The 27077-nt window shown below is 39.5% G+C and overlaps 1 protein-coding gene across 2 annotated transcripts in view; it reads right to left on the reverse strand.

The window, feature by feature from the left end:
- The window catches only part of Snap25 (Synaptosomal-associated protein 25kDa), a 379996-nt gene that overhangs the window by 313485 nt on the left and 39434 nt on the right, over positions 1 to 27077 (reverse strand). The gene's annotated exons all lie outside the window — the stretch shown is intronic.

The raw sequence follows: 27077 nt of genomic DNA on the forward strand, positions 1-27077 counted from the left end.
TCGCTTCACTTTTAAATCTTCAAATAAGCAGCCGACTTTGTTAAAATGTTTGGGCAGGTTTTGGTTAATCGTATCGAGTTTACCATATCGTAAGTTCCAGTTTATTCTCTAGAGAATTAGGCACTGTTACCTATGGGACAGCTTCCGCGTAGATTAGATTTGTATTCAATTCAATGCAAAGTGGGTTACTCCAGCGGATTCGGTTTCTAGAGAATCCACTTCCTTAGAATTAGATCAATCAACTAGGTTCAAGACAAGCTTTCCTACAGAAAACTATCAGATAAGACCAACGAGGATAAAAAAGTCGTTTCTTCAGAACAACAAAATCTAGCATATTACAAATTCAAATCCGTTTGCAAGATGCGTGGTTGGTATACATGTAGGATTGGCAGCCCTATCACAGTGGACGGCAGTACACGTAGTGGCGAAGCGCGCAAGAGAGCGTGCGAAGACAACTATCACTGTGGACGGCAGTACACGTAGTGGTGAAGCGCGCAAGAGAGCGTGCGAAGACAACTACTATATCGCACTAACTAAGAAGATTGCATACAAAGACTTTTGAAATACAGATTTGTTTGGGAGAAAAAGCGGTGAAAGTGTAAAAGAAAAAATTTAGAAAATTGGAGCTGCTGGATACGGCGGGGATAAAAGCCCTCGGCTGTTTAGTCAGTTTTATTCTTACTGAGAATACGCGTCGAATGACACCTCATTTGTTAAAATCCGATGTCCCGTTCAAAAGTAATTCAAAAAACAAGATTTTCTTCTTCTTTCCAAAATGAAAATGTTTGTCCCTTTGTTTGTGGGTTTGTATGCATCCCATCTTGGTTTTGGAAACCCTATGGGTGTATAAAGTTGCTTGAATTAGAAAACGTTTGTTCTACGACTTTTGGAAAAACCCGGAAGTTTAGCGGAAAATCCAAAATTAAGCGATAAAAAGTTCAACTCGTTTCAGCTCCGTATACGAAATATTTCCTACTTATTGGAATAAACAAGAAAAAAACCAATTTGATGAAAAATTTTCTTATTGGATTTTTTCAAACGGAAACCCCGTTGTGGTTTTAGGGTCCTTTACTTGCATGAAGCTAATCGAAATAGGAAACTTGATCTATTTGTTCTACCACTTTGGAAAATCCCGCTAGTTCGGCGGGAAGTATAATAAACGACAGGTTTCTCTTGGAATCTGAAACTATACATCCCTTGAGATTCCAAACTTGTTCTATTAAAAAAGGTAATTGAAACGAAAAAACTTGTTATTAAAAGTTTAATATTCATGGGGACGACTCCTAGTCATGGTATTGGGGTACTTAAAAAATGATATTACATTCGATAAAATAAATAAACTATATTAAATTTATGATTTCGGCCCGCAGTTTGCCAATCTGAGTGCAAAATTGGTTCTGTGGCGACAAGTAAATTCATAACGAATGACAACGAAAGGCATTTATACAGTCCGTTGTCACAGAGAGCAACAATATTATCAAAGAGACAACTTGACCAGGAGGAGAACTTGGAAACGTAAAGGCTGGAGGAGATCACGACGGAACAGAGATCCAAATGAGGTGATTGATACGAGGCGGCAAAGTGACGACCCCTGAGTTGAAAGCGATTGAAGGCGCGATTGAAGGCGTGATTGAAGGCGATAATGAAGGCGTGAGTGGAGAGGGAGCTAAAAAGCAGTTCGAAAAGCAGTCATCAGAGCAGACAACGGTTGCAGCTTTTATTATTTACCGGAGACGAATTTAAAAAGCAGTGGCAAATATCAGCGATGAGCAACAAAAGACTAGAGACAGCAGGCGGTTCGCAAGTATAAATTCATACATGCTAACATTACAAGTGAAATAGCGAATTTGAAGTTAAACAAAACAGTTATATGCAACGTAAACAACATTTTATACCCATTTAAATTGTTCTTATTTATTAATTTAAGTGAAAAGTAAGCAGTACATATTTGGTTAGTTTAAGAAATAAAATAAGTTATGTAAGTTTAGAAAATTTGAATGTTGAAGAGATCACACGATTTTCTAAAAGAATTAAGATTACCAAGTTCAGGTCTCAAAGCAGTATTACAGGAAAGAATCATCTCCTATTTTGAGTGAGAAAATATCGACCAGCAATAAAACACAGAAAGTTTAGAATTGTCAGTGTACGACTATAGCTTGCATTCTGAAGTTTCGCTTTCTGCATTCACTAGAAATGGTTCTCCAGATATTGATGAGTGGCTTGCAGATTTCGAGCTTAATTCTATTAAAGTTGGGTGGACTGATCTTCAAAAATTCATTTATGGCAAACAGTTGGTAAAGGGAGCTGCAAAATTATTCTTGGGTAGAAAGATTTATAGAATACATAGTGGAGGGTATACCAGAGTTGAAGCAAAATAAAAGTTGTGTGTACCAGGCGTCCAATCCTAAGGTTGACGAGAAGACTTGCGCGAGTCAGGAATTTAAGCCAAAGTCGAAGTTTGACAGTTCTTTAATTAAAACTAACCAAGATGGCTGAAGTTGCTTTAAGTGTGGTGGCAGCAATCATATTGCAAAGGATTTTAAGGAAGTAGGTATAAAATGTTTCAAATGCAATCAGTTTGGTTACAAGGCAAATCAATGCGGTACCAAGGAAGCTCGTAAGGAAGTGAAAAATGGAAACTCAAACATTCAGCAGCGGTCACAGTTAACATTCAACTGTTTATTCGATTTTGGCAGCGATATTTGTACCATGTGCGAGACGGCTTACACTCGCATCCACCCCGATATTCTCACTATTCATATAAAGAGCTAACTGGAATAGGTTGCAAGAAGATATACACTCTAGGTTCGTTCACAGTTGCGACGAAGTTATATGACGCTGACGTTAATATGTGCATTAATGTAGCACGTGACAAGGGTACCTTTTGTAAAGGTGTGATCGGTAGCGATGTCTTTAATACAGTTACCGCAATAGTTGGAGAAAACGGAGTCGTTTTCCCCGCAGTTCATCCAATAGATCTTGGACATATGTCTGATCTTACCTTAAGTAGAGGTAAAAATAGTCGAAACCATCATTATAGTGACAATCAAAAATTGGCTGAAGATGTGTCTTCCACTGGCATTTCAGACTTGACAGAAACTTTTCATCAGTTAATGGCATCTAATTTCATTGAAGACAATTTCATTCCAGATTTAGATCTGCTTCACTTGAGCAACGATATAAGATCAATAATGGTTGGGTAAGTTCAAAATTACAAACCTTTAAAGCCAGAGTCAAGTCCAGTAGAAATGAAAATACCTTTCACAGGTGAAGTCCCAGTCTATCAGAGACTTAGGCGCTTACCGTACCAGGAAACTGAGAAAGTTGACAAGCAGATCAGGGATTGGCTTAAGAAAAGAATCATTCGTCAAAGTGTTTCCGAGTACACCTCACCCATAGTGTTAGTTGCTAAAAAAGATGGCGCCAAAAGCCTCTGTTGCGATTACCACAAACTGAACCAGAAGCTTGTTCGCAACAATATTCCGTTGGCCTTCATCGACGATGTTTTACATAAGCTTCACAAGGGATAGGTATTTACAACGTTGGACTTATCAAACGGATTTTTTAATGGCCCCGTGCAGGAAAGCTCTCTCAAGAACACCGCGTTCGTCATATGAAATACATTTTTGCAGTGCTCAGACCATTGGTTGAAGACGGTACCCTAGTCCTGTACATAGATGATTTTATTTTTTTATCAAAGGACGAACAGGAAGGTTTGGAGAAATTAAATTGAAAGAAAAATTAAGATCGTCACCGACTGCAATGCCCTTGCTATGACCATGCAGAAGAATGATGTTTTTACAAGACTTTGAGAACATATTAGAGCATCGTCCAGGCACAAGGATGAAACATGTCGACGCCTTATACTGCGTACATACACCATGTTGCTCCAAGAGTAGGTCAGACATCGAATTCAAAAGGCTCAACGTCAGAATGAATGGATAAAAGCCATTTGTAAGGTCCTGGAAACAAATACCTACGACGACTTCTGCCTGAAGAACGAAGTTCTTCACAAGAATTCTATAAAAGAGCTAATAGTAATCCCATCAGCCGTGGAGAACGAAATAATCAACACAGCTCACCGACAAGGACACTTTGGCATCAATAGAAAAATTGACACGGGCAGCGCGATTATTGCATTCTAGATTTAGAGAGGAAGGCTCAAACAATCGTGAAGTCCTGTGTAGAGTGCATAGTTGGCGAGGCTAAATATGGGAAAAGAGAGGGTTTCTTAAGCGCGATAAACAACGAACCGTTACAGACCTATCATATTGACCACATTGGCCCCATAGGTATGACAAAAAAGTCAAGTAGAAGAAGTATGGTAGTGTTCGACGCTCTCTCTAAAAATGTGTGGTTGAGCCCCACTAAGAGTGCTGGTGCTGACGAGGTAGTAGATAGAATGGAAAGGCAGTCTGAAGTTTTCGGTAATCCAAGTCGTATAATCACGGATCGTGGAACGGCATTCACAGCCAATGTTTTTTAGGAGTACTGAAGGGATAACAATATCCAGCATTTGTGAACGTATCAATAGGATTGTCATCACTATATTGACGAAACTTTGTGCGAAAGCTTGGTTGGCAGGGTTCAACAGTTTATAAATTCCCCTTCATCCAGAAGTACAAAGATAGCTTTATTCAAGGTCGCCAATGCAATCAATATGAAGGAGAGAGTAAAGCTATTAGAGGAAGACTTCTTAAACGAGTTACAGGAAGAGATGGAAAAGATTCGAGTGGAAGCTAAAGAGAACATCGCAAAGATTCAGGAAGAGAATCGCAAGTCAATCAACAAATCAAGGAAGCCAGAGTCTGAGTAAAAGCTCGGAGACTTAGTAGCTATTAAAAGAACACAGTTTGGGTCAGGATTGAAGTTGAAAAAAAGTTCTTAGGGCCTTTCGCCGTTACTCGTATGTTGAGACATGGTCGATACCTTGTCGAAAAAGTGGGAGATGATGAAGGTCCAAGTTGTAGTCATCCACATTCGGGTCGAATAAACTGTCAAAACAGTCGAATGTAGTAATGACAGCCCTATTTATAACAGATCAGTTGTTCTGTTCCATAACATTTTTCTAGGAGGAGTAGAGATTGAGCATCAGCAGAGGAAGGTCGCGTGTGTCTCAGTAATATTAATGTGTCAATTTAAGTATAAAAACTGCATCAGAAAAATGTATTAATCTTATTCTTCGATTCTCTACATACATGAGGGTTTGAGGTAAGAACCCCATAAAGGCCTAAACATGAATTTTTGTGTTTTGTTACAAAGGTTGCCCACATTGAAGTGGTTTCATATCTTTGCTTGCTAATCGACTTAAAGGCACTCACTCCAGGCCACTTTCTTGTAGGCAACTCATTGCGAACACTGGCTGAAGGTTCAGTGGTCCAATATCATGGAGCGTAGCAAAAGGGTCACCGATGTAAAGCAGCACTTGTGGAGACGATGGACCCACGAATAGATCGCAGAGCTACAAGACCGATCGAAGTGGCATAGGGCGGAGAACATCGTGGTTATGGGAAGCATGGTCATCATACAGGAAAATAATCTGCCTCCAGAAAGATGGTTAATGGAACGAGCTTAATACGTTATCAAGGCAAGAACCATTTAGTCTGAGTTGCAGGTGCACGCAAAATCAAATGAATCATTAGGTGGGCCTAACAAGTTGGCACTACTTTTTCCAGCAGCTTGACCTTGAATAATAATACTAAGTAGTTGTAATATTATTCGTTTAAAGATAGGCAGTGTGTCGATAGTATAAATAAAATGATATACAGGCGCAGCGAAAGTTTGTTTCAGCAAGGTGCCACGCCCCCACGTTAGAGTGGGTGTCAACATTTTTTTAGGCTTATTTTTTTTTCTAGCATCAAAACTGTGGGCGCCTCAATTTTGGGCACTTTGTGGGCGTTAGAGTGGTCGTGGCAAACTTTTTTTTTGTTCAATCGATAGGTATTGACGCGACCAATATATTTCTGTTAACATTTTTATTTATGCAATAAAATTGTGGGCGCCATCGCTTTAGGTATTTAGATTCGTCGTGGCACCCTGATGAAAATAACTTAATCGGTCTCAGTACCTCAACAATCTACATGTCAAATCCCAACTTTCTAGCTCTAGATCTCAGCGTTCACGCAGATGGACAGACAGACACACAGATGGACAGACTGACATGGCTAGATCGACTCGGCTTGTGACCCTGAACAAGAATATATATACTTCATAAGGTCAAAAACGCTTCCTTTTATCTGATACATACTTTCCGACGAATCTCTCTGTACTTTAGCTACAGTCGATTTTTCCAATAGCTCCTAAACGAGCAAGGAAGATAAATTCATTTTGTGAGGACGATTAAGGCACCTCACATTACTTTCAATCTCAGCCACTGAAGGCGTAAACCATTATTTAGAATCTCAGCATAAATCTATGTAGATCTCAAATATATATTTAAATTTAAAATCAAAGTCATCCTAGCTTTAAATAAGCGCGCGCCATGGTCGCTAGTGTTGGTCAGCAAGATCGGTCAGCTGACTAGGGGCGAATGCCGATAGTATCGATAAGTTATCGCGGGCTGTAAAGCGCGAATTGGGCTGTAAAGCGCGAATTGGGCTGTAAAGGGCGAACTCCGTGCTGTAAAGCGCAAACTCCGTGCTGTAAGGCGCAAGCCGAACTCACGTGGAACAGCGGTCAGAGAAGCTCACTCTCATTCTTTTGCGCCAGCGGAGGTGGACGGACCACAGCGACAAGCAGCGGAAGGGCACGGCGGAGGCAAGTCGTAGAGGATCCCCCGAAGTAAGTTAGATTATTGGAATAGCCAATAAGGTTAAGAAATCAGACTGATCACTTTCGGTTCCCCACGTTCACCCTCTTTCTCTCTCTCGGGCCTTGCGGTATTTCTCCGTGCGCTAATTCGTGTCGGTCAAGTTATCGGGTTGCGTCTCCGAGTCGTTTTCTCTGCGCAATACGAACGCCTGACTGACTGCGAAAAAAGCAGGAAAAGATCACTTTCACTGGTCTATTTTCTCTCTCTCATCCGGGCTTTCATAAAGGAAAACAGCCGAGCTATGACACCCGCTTGGCTGAATCAGTACATACTCAGCTGTGCGTCATCCAAAATAATATAGAAAATCTAAGCAGCTACACTGAGAAATTCAAAAGGAGACAAGGTTTTGAAGACGAATACTGTCGCATCAAGGCGAAAATATTAGGTCAGATAGCCGAAAGGGCTCCCAATTCAGTTATAGATCAAGCTGCCAATTTGATTTATGCTTCTCTACGAACAACCAAATTGCCGATGCTAAAGATAGTTTAATTAATTTACCAGTATTACCAGTTTTGATGACTCATCGATAATGAACTATCAATATTTAAGGTCCTGCTGAGGTCACATACCATTGAAAACGATTGATCGTCTGGAACTGTCTGCGACCAAACATAGGAATGCCCTTTAGCTTTTAAGGAGCGATTCGTGAATAATGCCATTATCGCACAGTATCATGTTTGGGAACTTTTAAGCAATCGACGACTGAAACAATCAGCTGCAGATTTTTAGAGAGGCTGCTAGACGCCGTCAATTCTTAGTAGGGTGTGCTGCGATTAGAAATTTTTTTTGTAGCGAGACATTTTAGATGGGATTGTTTTCCATTTGGCTCTTACTCTGAGCCTCGATGACTCGATTACTCGATGAAGAAATACTAGAAAAGTGGTAAAGCGGATTCGATTACTCCAAATTACCGTCGTGGCAACTGCTCTACACTTCTATTAACAACAGATATATTTATAGAGTTTAGAAAAACAATTTCGACAAGCTTAAATTTTGTTGTTCAGGATCCCATCCTCTGAGATTATTCCCCAAACTAAAATTATTCACACAGATGCAGAGATGTGTACAACGAGGTCAAAAAGCCTAGGCTTCGTATGTTTTAGCAAACATCACAAAACAATTGAGTGTACCACGGTGTTCCTTTTCTAACAATCCCCATAATGATTTGCTCTATAGGGACATAGAGAGGGAGATTTAAAAATACCTTACTTACAGGCAGCCAGTCTAACATGGTCAGTACATAATGCCTTGTTATCTTATGTTAGCAACAGCTGTTATATTAATTCGAGATACGGATGGTATATTTTATGCTTGCAATTGTGTAAAAGACATATGAAGTCAGTTATATTTTCGAACTACTAGTCTGGCATCAAAGCGAGCTCTTGAAATTCGAAAGGTTAGCTACTCATTAAATGAAATCGGGAATTCTGAGGCAAAGGCTTTGGGAGAAGTCAAGGCTACGTTTAAGGCAAGGGTAACCAATTTCTGACTACCGAAGAATTTAGTGTACTCCCAAAAAATCACACATTACAACCCGGTTATCGGATTGGAAGTTCCAAATCAAATAACATTTGACGAGGCAGACGGAGTAAATTAGTTTTTTAGCTTATCATTTCGGGACAAATTTTGGGATGGATCATGTGAAGAATGGCTAGAACTGTGCCAATTAAGGTCTATACTATTTGTGCGGAGTACTACCACTTGCTTGTGAAGCAGTAGAGAACAATTTGTATATGGATGACATGCTCTGAGGGGCAGACAAATGACAGTATGACAAGAATATTAATTGCTTGGATCCCTTAATGGTTAAAACGGCAGATGCCGCAAAAGCTCTAGGGATATATTGGTCGTTAACAGCATATAATTTTAATTTCTCCACCGTTCACACGATTGCAGCTAACAAAAAAAAGGTCACCTGTCGTTTATTCCTATTGGCTCTTTATAAGACATCACTAACGTACCACATAACGTGAAACCTAGGTGTACCTGTACCTGTTGGAAGAAGCTTTCAAGGCTTGGAAAATGTGAAGGCCGTTCCAATGTATTCCTGCCAAACGTCAAGGCTGGGAGAATTGGCAATTGCTTGGAATACTTTGGTTCGAAATTGAATTGTAAGTTTTAATATAGTTTTTAATACTTGGTATTGAAATATTGAATTGGTTATTATAATTTGGCTTACAATACTAAATGTTGAATTTGATTTGCAACGGAATTTACTCCTGAAACTACTTATTAATAACAGTGAACAACAAAATGTACTTATTTAAAAGGTGCGGGCATTTGGGGACTAAATTATGTTAATATAGACGTATATAAGGATATCTGCATACTTAGTTTTTGATCCTAACGTGTGGTATTTGTGTTAACGCGGCTTGAAAAAAATAGCAACATTTATTGTTTTGTTGCTATTTTAGCAACCTTTATTGTTTTGACTCGGCTGAGGAACTTGTGAGAGTCGCCTAGCTGGGGCAACCGAGCGGGTCGCAGGTTGCGGATAGCGGACGACCTCTCTGGAGGCCAACTGTGAATAAGTCGGTGGGAGAAGTCAAACACGGAATCGTGGACGGAAACATCAGTAAATAAACAGTCCCGGGTATACTGCAACGAAGCAATACCGACGGTGCGAATTGTTCAGCCGCATCTAAATAGTTGCTTTACACAAGCCCACTCCCAACACAATACCTACCCACAACCCCTCCCAAACAACATCTCACTCCGGGCCGAACTACGGTGTAACACGGACCGTGCCAAGAGTCAGCCTGGCTGGGGTGAGTCTCAACCAGTCTTAAACGGTGTGCCCTGTTCTAACTATCGCCTTACCCGGGCATCGCGGATCTCTGCCCGGGCGGACTTTTCCCCTTCTCCGCAATTCGTGGGACCAATTATGGAATCAACTAATACAACAAAAAAACAAAACACAGAGACGGGAACTCTCAAAAAAACCAAGGAAAAGCTGAACATTGGTTCCAACATCCGCACCAGCACGGCCCCGAAAGGGCCGCATCCCAAACTGGGGATGACGGGTGGCAGAAAGCCAGCCGCGATCGCCTCCGCCATGGGCGCATCTGCCCCTAAGGCAGCGGCAGGCACTGCCAAGTCGCTAGGGCCACCCGCTGGAGCAAGTAAATATACATACGCAGAAAGGCGGACTGCCGTCCAGACTCTGCGCTCTCACACTAGGAGCAACGCTGCCACACCATCGGCTAAAGAAGGTAGAGTGGGCAAGGAAGGTGCTTCCTAATTACGGGCAGGACAAGTCCACTCAAGAAGGGGCTCAGGCGAAAATGCAGCGATCCCTCGAACTACCCGGACCATCGGCTAAGAGATCTAAGATCCAGCCATCGGTCTCGTTCGCCGAAATCAGGAAGGACCGAGTCCTACTCGGCCTCATTGACATGGGCAATCCGGAGGGGAGGATACCCAAGCACAAGTGGAAGGCAGTGGAGTCCCACCTTTCCCTCATTTGGAGAAGCCAGGCACCTCGCCCTGCTGCATGGACGCGGGCTGGTACCAGGGCAGCGTCAAGATGGTGGCCTGCGACAGTCAGCGGTCGGCCGACCCGTACAAACAGGCAACAATCAAGTTCGGTGAGGTCTACGAAGGGGCCAACATCGTTGCACTAGACTGGTGCGATGTCCCCAGTAGGCCCCGAGCCAGGTTTTGGTTTCCAGCAGCGAACAAGGCTCCGGAGGACATCCTCTTCATGTTGCAAAAATGCAACCCGCACCTCCCCACGAAGGACTGGAAAGTCGTCAAGGTGGAGGAGCATGAAGGGGAGGTCAACCAGGCGGTGTTAGTCCTAAACATGGAGTCAGTTGCTCCGATCGAGACTGCTCGAGGAGGGCCGAGCTTCGGGTTCAGTGCGATACACATCAATGTGTATAAGGGTGACTCCAACCCAGCCGAGCAGGTGCTTGCTGAGGAGTTGAAGGCACCTGGTGGGCCGGAGGACGGCTACTCCACCGATTCGTCGCTAAGCAGAGAGATGCGAGCGCTCGGACCGGCTATCGAGAACGTAGACCTCAGCGATACTGAGGAGGCCGACGTCACTGTGGTGGAGGTTGAAGCTGTAGATGTCACTTAGACTTCTACAAATAAACCTTCACCACAGTAAAGCAGCGTCTGCTGCACTTCTGCTTCGCCTGACCGAAGTAATGCGAAAAGCTCAGGAAAGGTTTGGTAGTAGGCTGTGACGCCAACGCCCATCACACCCAATGGCGTTGCCCATACAACGACGACAGGGGTGAGACTCTTTTTGATTTTATTCTAAATTCGAACCTGTTCTTATGCAGTAGGGGCAATGTCCCTACGTTCATAACTAAAACTTGCCAAACGATCATAGATCTAACTTTGGTATCAGACTTACTCGTAGGCGCAGTCAAAAACCACCATAGATTCATAGAAACCGTATTGTCCCTTGATTCGCCCTTGCCGGTCAGCTTCGCCAACCCCAGACGATCCGACTGGCACAGGTACAAAGAAGTTCTGACCAATATCCTCCCCTTGAAACCGTCAGAAAGCATCACAAGCCCACAGGAGCTGAACGGAACAGTAAATAAATTCACAGAAGCATGCAACACTGCCTTCAAAGTTGCATGCCCCACAGGGAAACCAAGGGGAAGGAAAAAACCCCCATGGTGGACCCAACAACTATCAATCCTCAGAGCCAACTGCAGATGCCTGTTTAACAGAGCAAAGGCGGGAAATGAGGACACTAACTGGCAGAACTATAAGTATGAACAAGCCTCTTACAAAAAGGCCTTTAGAAGAACAAAACGAACTGCATGGCAGACCTTCTGCTCTGACATAGAAAAAACAACTGGTGCCGCAAGGCTCAGGAATATACTCTCTAAGACACCCGCGCCTTTGGGCTATCTTCAGAAAGCAAACGGATCATGGTCAGACTCCAGTAAAGGGTCCTTGGACCTGCTTCTAGACGCCCACTTCCCGGGGAGCCAACAAACAGGTCATCCTCCTGAAAGAGGAGCAGAAGAGGGAATCGAATTAGATCCACTCTTATCAGACCGCAACATGAAGTGGTCTATTCATAGTTTCAAACCATACTAATCGCCGGGACCGGACGGGATAACACCGGGTCACATCCAACAAGCATGACAAATAGCCATAAACTGGTTGAAGAAAATCTTCCAATCCATCCTGGCGGTAAGAGAACTACCAACAGCATGACAAGAAACGAACCTTCGTTTTCATTCCCAAAGCAGGGAAGACCACTCACACCACAGCAAAGGATTTTAGGCCAATAAGCCCAACATCATTCCTGCTTAAGAGCTTTGAAAGAATGATAAGCCTACACATAACGGCCACCATAGATCAGACACAAATATCAGAGGCACAACACGCTTATACCAAAGGTAAGTCAACCGAATTGGCGCTATGTTTAGTGGTAAGCAGCATCGAGAAATCACTCAGCATCAAGGAATACACACTGATCGCCTTCCTGGATATAGACGGAGCCTTCAATAACGTGCTCTCACTGCTATAACAGAATCTCTCACAGAACTAGGGGTTGAGCCGCCAATGGTGGGGTTGATCCATAAATTGCTGATAAGCAGAATGGTCACAGCCACACTAGGGACCTCTACCCAGACGAGACTAGTGAACAGAGACACCCACAAAGGAGGTGTACTATCACCCCTCCTGTGGAATATCGCAGTAAATAAACTTCTGCGGATTCTGGAAGAAGGAGGTTGTAAGGTTGTGGCATACGCAGACGACGTCGCCATCATCTTAAATGGAAAATATCCACAAAAACAGCTTATGATACTATCGGAATGGACGATAGAGAACGGACTTGGAGTCCCTAGAAAACGGAACTTGTTCTATTTACAAATAAATACAACATTACACAACTCAACCCACCCACTCTAAACAGTTGTAATCTCTCTTTTTGCGATCACGCCAGATACTTGGGGTTAGTATTAGTTAACCAAGAAAGCGACCATTGCACATTACTCCTTTAAAAAAGCAATTGGGCTAAAATGGGGCATGTCCCCTAGAATAGTCAACTGGATATACACAGCGGTAGTCAAGTCAATCCTACTATACGGAGTGGCTCTGTGGTGGACCGCTCTGCACAAACAATGCATACTGACTCCTCTGAGCAAAGTGCAGCGGAATGGCGGATTTGTGTATTAGTGGAGCCCCTCGAACCACCCCGAATGAATTTAGCAGGCATGGGAAGGGCCAAATCGGCAGCTATTCGACTGAGGAACACAGGGCAGTGAAAAGCCCAATTTTATGGCCATGCTAAAATTCTCCAGCATGATAAATCGATTCCGAAGATGACGGATCTATGCAAGTCCATTGAATATAGTCGCACACCCTTTGAGGCCCTGATTCCAGATAGAGAGGAATGGGAGCAGGGCCGACCGGGCACGACGGACGCAATCTGCTTCTATACAGATGGCTCCAAATTAGAATGACAAGTTGGCGGATATGTATACTCCGAACAATTAGATATCAGGAAGTCATTCAGGCTCTCGGACCACTGTAGCGCCTTCCAGGCGGAGGTCCACGCTATAAAAAAAAGAAAAAAAAAGCTCTAACCTGTTTAGGGAACTTAAGCCTCCAAAGAGGACACCTAAACATATATAGTGATAGCCAAGCGGCTATTAAATCGATCTACTCGACAAACACCAACTCCCGTACTATAGCAGACTGTCGCAGATCTCCCCACGAGATTGCTAATCAGTTTACTATCAGCCCAATATGCGTTCCGGGTCACTGGGACATCGTAGGCAACTGCATAGCGGACGAATTTGCCAGGCAGGGCACCACCAAGCCTATCCTCCCAGGAGAGGAGAATGGTGGTATGTCCATGGCTACTTGCAAGCTAAATATTAAAAACTACCTCAACACACTAGCCAACACCCATTGGCAAAACGCACCACAGTGTCGTATCTCTCGCCAGACATGGCCTGTGATAAGCAACAAAAAAACCTCGAAGTTACTCAAACTCAGCCGCACAGAGTGTGGCATGTTGATTCGAGCTCTTACAGGCCACTGGCTTGTTGGCGCACATGCCAGTAGTAGGGAAACGCGGATTCTGGGACAATTAGCATATTAACGGCCCCCGTTCCCCCTCCCCCCCTCATTAACGTATGCGGGTTCTGGGACAATTAGCATAATCCAATAAATTAACTGATTTTAATGGGCTTTGAAGTCATAAAAATGTCACGATCATGTCTACAAAGAGTAAAATTAATTGCCCCCATCGCCCCCACATTCCCATGTGACAATATTGATCATGTATCCTTCCCCTCCTTATGTTCAATTAATAGTCAGGTGAAAAACGTGTACGTGAGAAAGGTCGCACAACCATTGTATCCAAAGGTTGTTATCTTAGAGGAACATATCCGATCATGTTGGGGAAAGGTGTGATCACGTACCCTTTTGTCTCATTATTACAGGTGTTGCTGTGCACGTGTGAAAGGTCACACACCCAAAGTATTCAAAGATGGTTATCTTAGAGGAACATGTCCGATCATGTTGGGGAATAATGTTTCCTATGATTGTAAAACTAATTTAGAAATCAAAAGAACCCCAATAAAATAAATCTCACAAGTTAATGATTCTCAGATGTGGAATATTTTCAAATACACATTTTTGTTTCCGCCCCAGAACGTTTAACTGGTAAATTGTCTAAGATTCTCTCCTTTCCACAAATGGGTCATAAACATGTCATAAAAGGGATTCAAGCAAGAGCTACCCGAACATGCGCACCTGTCAATTACCTGACCGCAATAAAAGGGACACATGCACAACCCAGAAGGCGCACGCTCATTGACAAGATCATGGGCCTCACGCCAACGACCTCATGGCTGACTGCTAGCTCTAATACGTTCCCATAATAGGGGTTGAAATCACGACCGCGCAACAACTCGCAAGTAGCCGACATATCTCAGTCAAGGAAATATTTTCCATTCTCCGTACCTGTAATTTTAACTCGAAATAAAAAGTCAGAAGTTTATTTTGTAGCATAACAATACATTTATTCATTTATTTTGGTATTGCGAACATTTTTGTTATATATAGAAATTAATTTTCTGCTTTGATTCCGGCGATTTGCATAGAAGAAGCAGGCGCACGTTTCCGACGTTATTTTTGGATTACAAAATGTAAAGTTTTCACCATAATTCGTAGTTTTGAGATCATGTCCACCTCGATTCATTAACATAGATTTTGTGTTTAGAAGATATTGAAAATGCTGACCAATTATCTCTCCTTTAAATTGTTCAATAAATTGGTCAATTTCCTCATGAAATTTCATTTTTTTAATTTTATTTTCTTGAAGGTCTTTACACACTGTAAAATGATGTATAACAATTATTTTATTGTTTTGGAGCTACTTTTAAAAAATGTCAAAATAATGTATGCATTGTTTAGAGCACAAACCCCGCCCTTAAGGTGTGTTTCACAATAGGGAAACCGGTTTCCTTTAAACCTGTTTAATGACGGACAGCCCATTTCCTCGATACTCCCAAAAAACTTCTGTAGAAATCGTTTCTTTTCCACACCTTTAAAAATAATTTGTTTTCGGCTTGTAATTGTCCTTAGATACTTTCGAGTTTGTGGAAAACTGTTCTCTCCATCATTCCAAAAAATTTTGTGATGTGTATTGGTTAACCAAATTGCAGTCTTTCGAGATTTTGTATTTAGCAAAGTAAAATCATATGGTGATTCTATTAAAATACTTTTATTCAAGTTTGGATCTTTTTCGAATACAATTCCAATTTCCTTTAGAATAAAATTATTATTATTATCAAAGAAACCTTGAACATCAATCGAAACAGTATCTTTCAACATTTTTCTAATGCTAAACGACTCGTTGTACTAGTCCGTTTAATGGGTTATATTCAACTAAACGGTCATGTATGAGGAGACAGTAAGCTTGGGTATTTTCATGACTTGGTGTCTTCAGTTCTATTGAAATTCTCACATCAATAGGACCAGTTTTCACTGATTCGTTTTGATCAACCACAATAATAGGGGCCTTCAATTTAAATTCATTTGGGGTCAAAAATGGTTGTGATTCACGATTACAGTAACTAGATTGAAATCTTGTATACATTTCATATAGGTGAGCATACTGATTCTTACTAAAATCAATATTCAGATTATCATATGGATATGACTCAGAATTCAAGTGAACTTTCAAGTTTGATAAGTTATTTGTGACAAGTTCTTCATTTATTGTAAATCCAATTATGGCAAATCTTGGTTTTTCGCGGTTAGCCGACAATTTCACATTCCAGCTGTGTTGACTTCCATACCCCAATTTGGGATTAACATATGAGTCCCAACTCCGGAATGCGATTGGTAGGTTTACACCACTTTTAATAATATCGTACATCTTAATTTTTGCAAAATCGCTCGGAGTTACATGGGGAATTTTCCAGGTTATATTCGTCATTTCCAACTTAAAAGTTTGTTCATTTCTCGTTTGTTCAAGATTCACCAAGATTCTTAGTTAGCATCAACACTAGTTCGTGTTTACAATTTAACAAAACTTTTTTATAATCCTCAGCAAATCCCAATAAATTTTTTAATGGTACAGAAAAGTTAAAGTGGGGTCCCGTAGATATTTCGTTCCCACTGCTCTATCCGGAATTTAATAGATTTTGACTTTGAAGATTATCCAGAGATATAAAATATTTTAGGGTAGTACTCATATTGATGGACATGGACTTGACACATTGGACACGTTGTGTTTAGTTGTTATCTAGAAGTATTTTGATGTTTACTTTCTCTTTAGTCTTGTTTTTGGGATGGTTACTTTGTGTATGGTACCTGTAAAGTACTTGCTTTTGGATGATTACTTTTTGTATAGTATCTGTAAAGTACTTGGTTTTAGATGGTAACTAACTGTTAACAAGTGTTATGAGTTGTTATAGTTTCTGGTTAAGAATTATCAAAGCATACAAACCAACTTACCGTGAACTATAATTACCTGCCCATCATTAAAGTCACATGCCCAAGACCTAAGGAGCAGGCCGTCTGATAAGTTCATACATCTCAAGACCATTGATAAGGGATGATGTTCCGACCGTGCACCAACTCGGAAGTAGCCGACGTACCTCATTGAACAAAATACTTTCCCTTCATACGTACTTGTAGTTTTAATTACAGTCAGAAAGAAATTTTGTAGGATCATTTAATATTTTTTTTTAATTTAGTTTATTATTGTAAACATATTTAATTAAATTCATAATTAAATATATATTAAATATATATTTGTATATAATTAATTTTTTGACTCCACCCTCTGTAAGAAATATATGGGTTATTAACCTTCGTTCCAAACGCATATTTTCGCTTGGTTCCCATAGATAGATGTAAAATAATTATCACAATTTAATGTTTCTCAGATGTTGGATTATTCTTAAACCATTCATTTGTTCAGTCAGAAACAAATTTTATAGGATCATTTAATATTATTTTATTTTTTTTATTATTGTAAACGTATGTCATTTAATTCATAAATAAATATATACTATATATATTTTAAAATATTTAATTTTCTGACACCTCCCTCTGTAAGAAAAATATTTGTTGTTAACCTTTGTTCCAAATGCATATTTTCGCTTGGTTCCCATAGAAAGATGTAAAATAATTCTCACAATTTAATGTTTCTTAGATGTTGGATTATTTTTAAACATTATAACATATTTCGAAGGCATCTTTAGCTAACATAGGAGCGTCTTTTAATTTAATTTCTGATTCAAGTATATGATAGAGGTGGTGTGACCTGGTAATATCTGTTTTTTGTTGCCAACTATTTTTCTAGCTCTTTTCTATTTGTATACTATTTGTATGAGTTAGGCACTAAAATTTTGAATAAGTTTAATAAACTCTTTAATAACAATACTTAATTGGTTTTCGTGATTCATGGTGGCGGTTAAGCTGCTTGGACTTTGATTACTAGCTGTTGTTAACTGTTACGAGCTGTTAATAGATGGTGTTGGGGCGGGGTGGCTTGATCGTTGAAAACAGGTGAAGCCCCAAGATCGAATGGTACGCAAAAAACACGGTATTACTTTGGGGCTTTTACGCGACGTGCGTAGATGTTTATTAACTCACTTGGAAAAGAGCACTAGTTAAGCCTTACATAATTTAAGCCCTCCACAGCGGAGCGGAGACTTAGGGGAGAGATGAAGAGGGAGAGCGGACGGCAGTGCGAGCGCGCGAGATGTATACATCTGGATAAAACTGCCGCCCTTTTGACGTAAACATTCTCCCCCCCTTGCGAGGACTCCAGTAGCAAGAACCTCAGGATAGTAGGCTCAGGAATATGTTGGAAGTGCAGATCGGTCGTCCGTGTGTAGGAGAGTGTGGTGGCCCTTTCCACACTTGTGGCAGTGATGACCACTGCGGCAGGAGTCCTTGGAATGATTGTGAGCCAAGCAATTGGAGCGGTACTATTGGATATGTACTTCCTGAAGCCGATTTCGGGGGCTTAGCCGTAGAAAGTGGTGGCACTTCCGTAGAGGATGGATCTTTTGGCAGACTCGGCATTGGTAGGACTTAACACCTCGAGTACGTCTGCCATCCAAGGCGGGGTATGGAACCCAATATTTGGATGGAGTATTCTTAGGAGGGACTTTTGGTATGGAAACTTGCGCTGTATAGGACGAAATGATGTGTGGAACTGAGGCGGATACTGGCCTTGGAGGATCGGATGGAGTCGGCGGAGTAGTAGGGCCGCTGATGGCTGCTTGCAAAGCAATTTTAGCACAGCTGCTTCCTTTGAATATAGGCTAGGCGATCGTCTACCGTCATTTGTAGGAAGCCTTACATCCCATAACTATTGTTATTAGCTGCAATAAAATGTCTAGAAAGAACAAAATATATGAATGTCAAAAAACGATTTAAAACTAACTATAATTGGGAAAGTACTTGAAATCGCTCCGCCGTAATACAGTAAAAATAATAAAACCGTATCCTTTGTCCAAAATGTCTGTGACTTTCACTTATAAATTTGTCACCGATAATTTAAATCCCATTAAGCAAACCACCCATTGCTTACCGTGCCATAACCCCAGAGTCAAGTTGGTTACCTACAACAAACACAGTTGGTGGTGTAAAGGATTGCTAAAATGCCTCGACGCAGGCGCAAAGGTCAAGGTAATGGAAAAAATTCATGGAATATTATCCCTTCATAAAAAAGGTCATTAAAATATAATTAGAAAAGTATTTATAAATGGTTCATTTATAACTGTTACCAACAAACAAATAGTTATGTTACAAAGGATTGCTAAAATGCCTCGACGCAGGCGCGTTGGGACCTGGTAATATCTGTTTTTTTTGTACTTTTTATATATTTCTTTTATTTATTTATTTTTTTTTTTTATAATTATTTTGTTTATTTATTTTTTTGTTTTGCTAATTACTTAATTTTCCTTAGAATGAAAATCGGCGAAATGTGCCTTCTCCCGGGAAGAGTGGCTCCTCCGCCTCTATCTCAGCCGCCTGCCGTCTCCGCTCCTCGGTCGGGAATAAGGCCATACCTGGGCGGATGCTTCTCCGCCTGGTGACGTGAAAGCTCGGGAACAATGGTTTCCGGAACAGGCCCTGGTACACTGCGGTATAACAGTCCGCCTCTTCCTTCATCCTGTCGTGGGTCGCCATCCATGCTTCATAATTAAGCATGTTTTGCTCCTGGCGATCTACCAGCGCGAGTTACCTATCCTCGTTTACCGGACGATTCGATAGAACACTCCGAAGCTGGATCGCAGTGGTCCTCAGCTCGTCTTTTAGTGGGAGTTCCTCCCAACACTGTTGCTTTGCTTCTTCCTGCAGCGCTTTCGCCTGTTGGCGTGCCCATTCTTCAGGCGTGCCCATTCATTCAGGCGAGCGCGCATTTCAGTGATGTCGCTAGGAGCTTCGGTCATCCTTCTGCTGTGGTGTCTTCTGGTGTTCTGCCTGGGTTATCAAGCTGCAAACAGCTCTTTAAACACTGTTAGTGCTGGCAAGAAATTTATGACTAACCCTTGTATTAGTTTTGAGAGTGTTATTCCACTTAAATTTAAAATTTTGTTTTTCCAATCTTCCAAGGATTTTTTATTGCTTGTGCTTACTTTTGCACCTTCGCTGTGGACTTTTTCGCAATCCCTTTTAACATAACTATTTGTGTTGTTGGTAACAGTTATAAATGGTTCGCAAATAAAAAATACTTTCCTAATTATATTTTTTATGACCTTTTTTATAAAGGGATAATATTCCATGAATTTTTCATTACCTTGACCTTTGCGCCTGCGTCGAGGCATTTTAGCAATCCTTTACACCATAACCTCTGTTTATTGTAGGTAACCAACTTGACTCTGGGATATGGCACGGTTAGCAATGGGTGGTTTGCTTAATGGGATTTAAATTATCGATGACAAATTTATAAGTGAAAGTCACAGACATTTTGGACAAAGGATATGGTTTTTTTGTTTTTACTGTATTACGGCGGAGCGATTTCAATTACTTCTATTTGTGTTGCTGGTAACAGTTATAAATGGTTCGCAAATAATAAATACTTTCCTTATTATATTTTTTATGACCTCTTTTTGAAGGGATAATATTCCATGAATTTTTTCCATTACCTTGACCTTTACTCCACCACCTGTGTTTATTGTAGGTAACCAACTTGACTCTGGGGTTATGGCACGGTAAGCAATGGGTGGTTTGCTTAATGGGATTTAAATTATCGGTGACAAATTTATAAGTGCAAGTCACAGACATTTTGGACAAAGGATACAATTGGTCATTTAGGTGTGAGTATACTCATTTGTTATGGTGATAGAAAATGGGATAATCACAGTGCTTTTTGCTTTTTACTGTATTACGCCGGAGCGATTTCAATTACTTTCCCAATTATAGTTAGTTTTAAATCGTTTTTTGACATTCATATATTTTTTTCTTTCTAGACATTTTATTGTAGCTAATAACAATAGTTATGGGATGTAAGGCTAGCTATCGTAGTTAAGATTACATTTATTATACCTACATAAGATGAAAGAACATGAAAAATGGAAATGTTTTATTTTAACAATATACTAGTTAAAGTGGATGATATTATTATATATTCTTAATATCTGTCATTATGAATAAAAATTGTTTATCAAAACAGATTCTACACAGCTTTTAGACAACTTGTGAACAATTTATTTCTTAATTAGTTTTACAATCACAGGATACATCTTCCCCCAACATAATCGGACATGTTCCTATAAGATTTATATATCAATCTCGAGATATTTTGGCTTTGCATTCTTTCTTACGTACATAGCAAACACATTGAAAATCAGAGTGTAAGTTTTTACTTCACATTGAAAGTCGTCTAGTGATCAAGATTTTTTGATCATTCTTAACAAAAGACTATAAAAGCTCGTAGACGTTAATAGCAACTAGTAACCAGCTAATAATAAATAGTAAACATCAAGTAAACAGATATTAAAGATATATGTATAAACCAGATACTAAACAGCTAGTAAACAACTTGTATACATCTACTTAACATATAGAAACCAGATACTAAACAACTTGCATACATCTACTAAATATATTGTAACTAGATACTAAACAACTTGTATACATCTACTAAATATATAGTAACCAGATACTAAACAGTTAGTAAACAACTTGTATACATCTAGTAAACAACTTGTATACATCTATCAAACATATAGAAACCAGATACTAAACAACTTGTATACATGTACTAAATATATAGTAATCAGATACTAAACAACTTGTATATGTACATCTACTAAATATATAGTAGCCAGATACTAAACAGCTAGTAAACAACTTGTATACATCTAGTAAACAACTTGTATACATCTACTAAAAATATAGTAACCAGCTAATCAGTATTGTAATTAAAGAGCTTATTAAACTTATTCAGAATCTTAGACAATGATGCCTTACTCATACAAATAGTATACAAATAGAACTAGAACAAGGAAGAACGCTATAGTCGAGTACCTCGACTATCAGATACCCGTTACTCAGATAACAAACTTTAAAATAAGTTAGCCGCGCACTTTGTTCTCTCTCCCTTGCTCTCATTTCTCGGCTCTGGTTTTGTTTCAGCCAGCGCCAAGAATGAGAAAGCAACACATAAAATAGACAAAAAACATTTATATTTATGTATGCTTGCTAAACATACACAATTTTAAGGCACATTCTGTATTTCAAAATATTTGGTTGAATAGCTTCGTTTGAAAGAATTCTATTTGCCGCGGATATTAGATTGCAATTTTTTACATCCACACATGCATAAACACATACATGTATGTATGTATGTATGTATGTCGTTTTCTGGCTCTAGTGTCAAGGCTTGTCCTAACTACTTTGGTTTGAGAGCATTGGACTGAAAACGGAAAAGTTTTTTTGGGACAATCTATAGGTATTTATTAAGCTAATTCATATTCTTTAAAAGAGATAAATAAAGATGTACAGATCTTTAAAGGTTTTTGCCCGTCAATGGGACAAATGGATAAAGGGTTCATTATTCAATAGAATAAGTTAGCCGCGCACTTTGCTCTCTCTGAGCGCCGGCAGGGCTTTTTTCTTTGCCGCTAAGTTCGGCCGGCAACTATTTACATACACACACATACACGCGTAAAAACACTTCGCATTGTCTGGCTCTGACGTCATAGCTTTTTTCTTTGGCGGTTTGTGGGCGTTAGAGTGGGCGTAAAAAAAATTTTTTTTGGTCAATCGATAGGTATTGACAAGACTAATACATTTCAGTTAAAATTTTCTATCTAGCATCAAAACTGTAGGAGTTACATTTTAGGGCGGTTTGTGGGCGTTAGAGTGGGCGTGGCAGTCTACTGAAACAAACTTGCGCTGCGTAAGAAGCTCAGGAATCTGTACGCCAAATCTCAATAGCCTAGCTCTCATAGTTTCCGAGATCTCAGCGTTCATCCGGACAGACGGACAGACGGACATGGCTAGATCGACTCGGCTAGTGATCCTGATCAAGAATATATATACTTTATGGGGTCGGAAACGCTTCCTTCTGCCTGTTACATACTTTCCGACGAATCTAGTATACCCTTTTACTCTAAGAGTAACGGGTATAAAAATAGTTGACAACAAGAACCGATATTACCAGGTCCCAACACCTCTATCATAAACTTGAATCAGAAATTAAATTGAAAGACGCTCCTATGCTAACTAATGAGACTTTCGAAATATATTACAATATTGTTATGGGATGGAACAAATGAATGCTTTAAAAATAATTCAACATCTGAGAAATATTAAATTGTGAGAACAATTTTACATCTATCTATGGGAACCAACCGAAAATATGCGTTTGGACCGAAGGTTAACAACCCATATATTTCTTACAGAGGGAGGAGTCAGAAAATTAATTATATAAAAATATATATAATATATATTTAATTAGGAATTAAATGAAATATGTTTACAAAAATAAAATAAATAAAATAAAATTAAATGATCCTACAAAATTTCTTTCTGACTGTAATTAAAACTACAAGTACGGATGAAGGGAAAGTATTTTGTTTAATGAGGTACGTCGGCTACTTTCGAGTTGGTGAACGGTCGGAACATCATCCCTTATCAATGGTCTTGAGATGTATGAACATATCAGACGGCCTGCTCCTTAGGTCTTGGGCATGTGACTTTAATGATGGGCAGGTAATTATAGTTCACGGTAAGTTGGTTTGTATGCTTTGATAATTCTTAACCAGAAACTATAACAACTCATAACACTTGTTAACAGTTAGTTACCATCTAAAAACCAAGTACTTTACAGATACTATACAAAAAGTAATCATCCAAAAGCAAGTACTTTACAGGTACCATACACAAAGTAACCATCCCAAAAACAAGACTAAAGAGAAAGTAAACATCAAAATACTTCTAGATAACAACTAAACACAACGTGTCCAATGTGTCAAGTCCATGTCCATCAATATGAGTACTACCCTAAAATATTTTATATCTCTGGATAATCTTCAAAGTCAAAATCTATTAAATTCCGGATAGAGCAGTGGGAACGAAATATCTACGGGACCCCACTTTAACTTTTCTGTACAATTAAAAAATTTATTGGGATTTGCTGAGGATTATAAAAAAGTTTTGTTAAATTGTAAACACGAACTAGTGTTGATGCTAACTAAGAATCTTGGTGAATCTTGAACAAACGAGAAATGAACAAACTTTTATGTTGGAAATGACGAATATAACCTGGAAAATTCCCCATGTAACTCCGAGCGATTTTGCAAAAATTAAGATGTACGATATTATTAAAAGTGGTGTAAACCTACCAATCGCATTCCGGAGTTGGGACTCATATGTTAACACCAAATTGGGGTATGGAAGTCAACACAGCTGGAATGTGAAATTGTCGGCTAACCGCAAAAAACCAAGATTTGCCATAATTGGATTTACACTAAATGGAGAACTTATCACAAATAAGTTATCGAACTTGAAAGTTCACTTGAATTCTGAGTCATATCCATATGATAATCTGAATGTTGATTTTAGTAAGAATCAGTATGCTCACCTATATGAAATGTATACAAGATTTCAATCTAGTTACTTTAATCGTGAATCACAACCATTTTTGACCCCAAATGAATTTAAATTGAAGGCCCCTATTATTGTGGTTGATCTTTCATATCAAAACGAATCAGTGAAAACTGGTCCTATTGATGTGAGAATTTCAATAGAACTGAAGACACCAAGTCATGAAAATACCCAAGCTTACTGTCTCCTCATACATGACCGTTTAGTTGAATATAACCCATTAAACGGACTAGTACAACGAGTCGTTTAGCATTAGAAAAATGTTGAAAGATACTGTTTCGATTTATGTTCAAGGTTTCTTTGATAATAATAATAATTTTATTCTAAAGGAAATTGGAATTGTATTCGAAAAAGATCCAAACTTGAATAATAGTATTTTAATAGAATCACCATATGATTTTACCTTGCTAAATACAAAATCTCGAAAGACTGCAATTTGGTTAACCAATACACATCACAACATTTTTTGGAACGATAGATAAAACAGTTGTCTACAAACTTGAAAGTATCTTAGGACAATTACAAGCGGAAAACAATTTATTTGTAAAGGTGTGGAAAAGAAACGATTTCTACAGACGTTTTTTGGGAGTCGTCAGCTCAATGATATCGAGGAAATGGGCTGTCCGTCATTAAACAGGTTTAAAGGAAACCGGTTTCCCTATTGTGAAACACACCTTAAGGGCGGGGTTTGTGCTCTAAACAATGCATACATTATTTTGACATTTTTTAAAAGTAGCTCCAAAACAATAAAATAATTGTTATACATCATTTTAAAGTTGAGACTAGATGTGTAAAGACCTACAAGAAAATAAAATTAACAAAATGAAATTTCATGAGGAAATTGACCAATTTATTGAACAATTTAAAGGAGAGATAATTGGTCAGCATTTTCAATATCTTCTAAACACAAAATCTATGTTAATGAATCGAGGTGGACATGATCTCAAAACTACGAATTATGGTGAACACTTTACATTTTGTAATCCAAAAATGACGTCGGAAACGTGCGCCTGCTTCTTCTATGCAAATCGCCGGAATCAAAGCAGAAAATTAATTTCTATATATAACAAAAATGTTCGCAATACCAAAATAAATGAATAAATGTATTGTTATGCTACAAAATAAACTTCTGACTTTTTATTTCGAGTTAAAATTACAGGTACGGAGAATGGAAAATATTTCCTTGACTGAGATATGTCGGCTACTTGCGAGTTGTTGCGCGGTCGTGATTTCAACTCCTATTATGGGAACGTATCAGAGCTAGCAGTCAGCCATGAGGTCGTTGGCGTGAGGCCCATGATCTTGTCAATGAGCGTGCGCCTTCTGGGTTGTGCATGTGTCCCTTTTATTGCGGTCAGGTAATTGACAGGTGCGCATGTTCGGGTAGCTCTTGCTTGAATCCCTTTTATGACATGTTTATGACCCATTTGTGGAAAGGAGAGAATCTTAGACAATTTACCAGTTAAACGTTCTGGGGCGGAAACAAAAATGTGTATTTGAAAATATTCCACATCTGAGAATCATTAACTTGTGAGATTTATTTTATTGGGGTTCTTTTGATTTCTAAATTAGTTTTACAATCACAGGAAACATTATTCCCCAACATGATCGGATATGTTCCATTAATATGCCATTAATATGCTAATTGTCCCAGAATCCGCGTTTCCCTACTACTCATGCCGGAAGGCTAAAAGCCCCACAAAATGATTTCTACAGAAGCTGCAGGGATGAGGAAGAAGATGAAACGGTAGAACACCTACTCTGCTTCTGCCCAGCCCTATGCAGACTCCGACTGAAACACTTAAGAAGTCCCTTCATCGACGGTCTTTCCGAAATATCGGAGATTAATCTCATAAACACAAGTGCCTTTATAAAATCTACCGGGTGGAAGACATGCTGATCAGCTTAACACAGGCTGAAACTACTAGATACAGGACCCTAGAGAAGGAAAAAGCAAGATCAAGCGGTATCACAATGGACCCATAGAGGTCTAAGTGTGTCGGATCATAGTCCGACAGCCGCCCTAACCTAACCTACCCTTATTGTTTTGGTTAAGCATTATATGCTTATATGCCCTTCTACAGACATTCATCATACCTTTCTGTAGATTGAATTGCCGATGCCTATCTACACATACTTTATTCCTAAAAATATATTTCTTTTATTAATTACGGGACACAGTATCCAAGTAATCGTGGTCTCACCAACGGAATTATATCTAATGCTTTTAATGCTATTACAATAACTCGTATATGAGTATTACAGCAAAAGTGAACAAAATTCCTATTTTAAAATTGATTTTTAAATCAAAAACTTCTTATATCAAATGAAAACACCCGTTAACGAGGTAAGGGGTAAAGTAAATAAAACAAGCAACCGAACGAGCAGTAAATTGTACTTTTTATTTTTGCGATTCGATCCAATTTTGGACTAGGCATTAACGGATTTATTGGGCTCAAGGTCGATTCCTTTATATTACCGTGATTCCAGATTGGCAATTTAGAAAAACTTACATTTTTCACATTTTAACAGCATGTAACGGTACTTTTAAAATACGGTCAAGCGAATTTCCGTAATCGAGCTGCTCAGTTAAAAGACACCAAAAATTAAGAGTGACTAGCTCAGGGTCTGAGCAAAAACTTTTTCGTTTTGTTCGTGCTCTCGGTCTCGGGTTTTTGGTTGACCGGAACAG

The sequence above is a fragment of the Drosophila suzukii genome, chromosome 3 (assembly GCF_043229965.1).
Source record: "Drosophila suzukii chromosome 3, CBGP_Dsuzu_IsoJpt1.0, whole genome shotgun sequence".
In the NCBI taxonomy this organism is placed as follows: domain Eukaryota; kingdom Metazoa; phylum Arthropoda; class Insecta; order Diptera; family Drosophilidae; genus Drosophila; species Drosophila suzukii.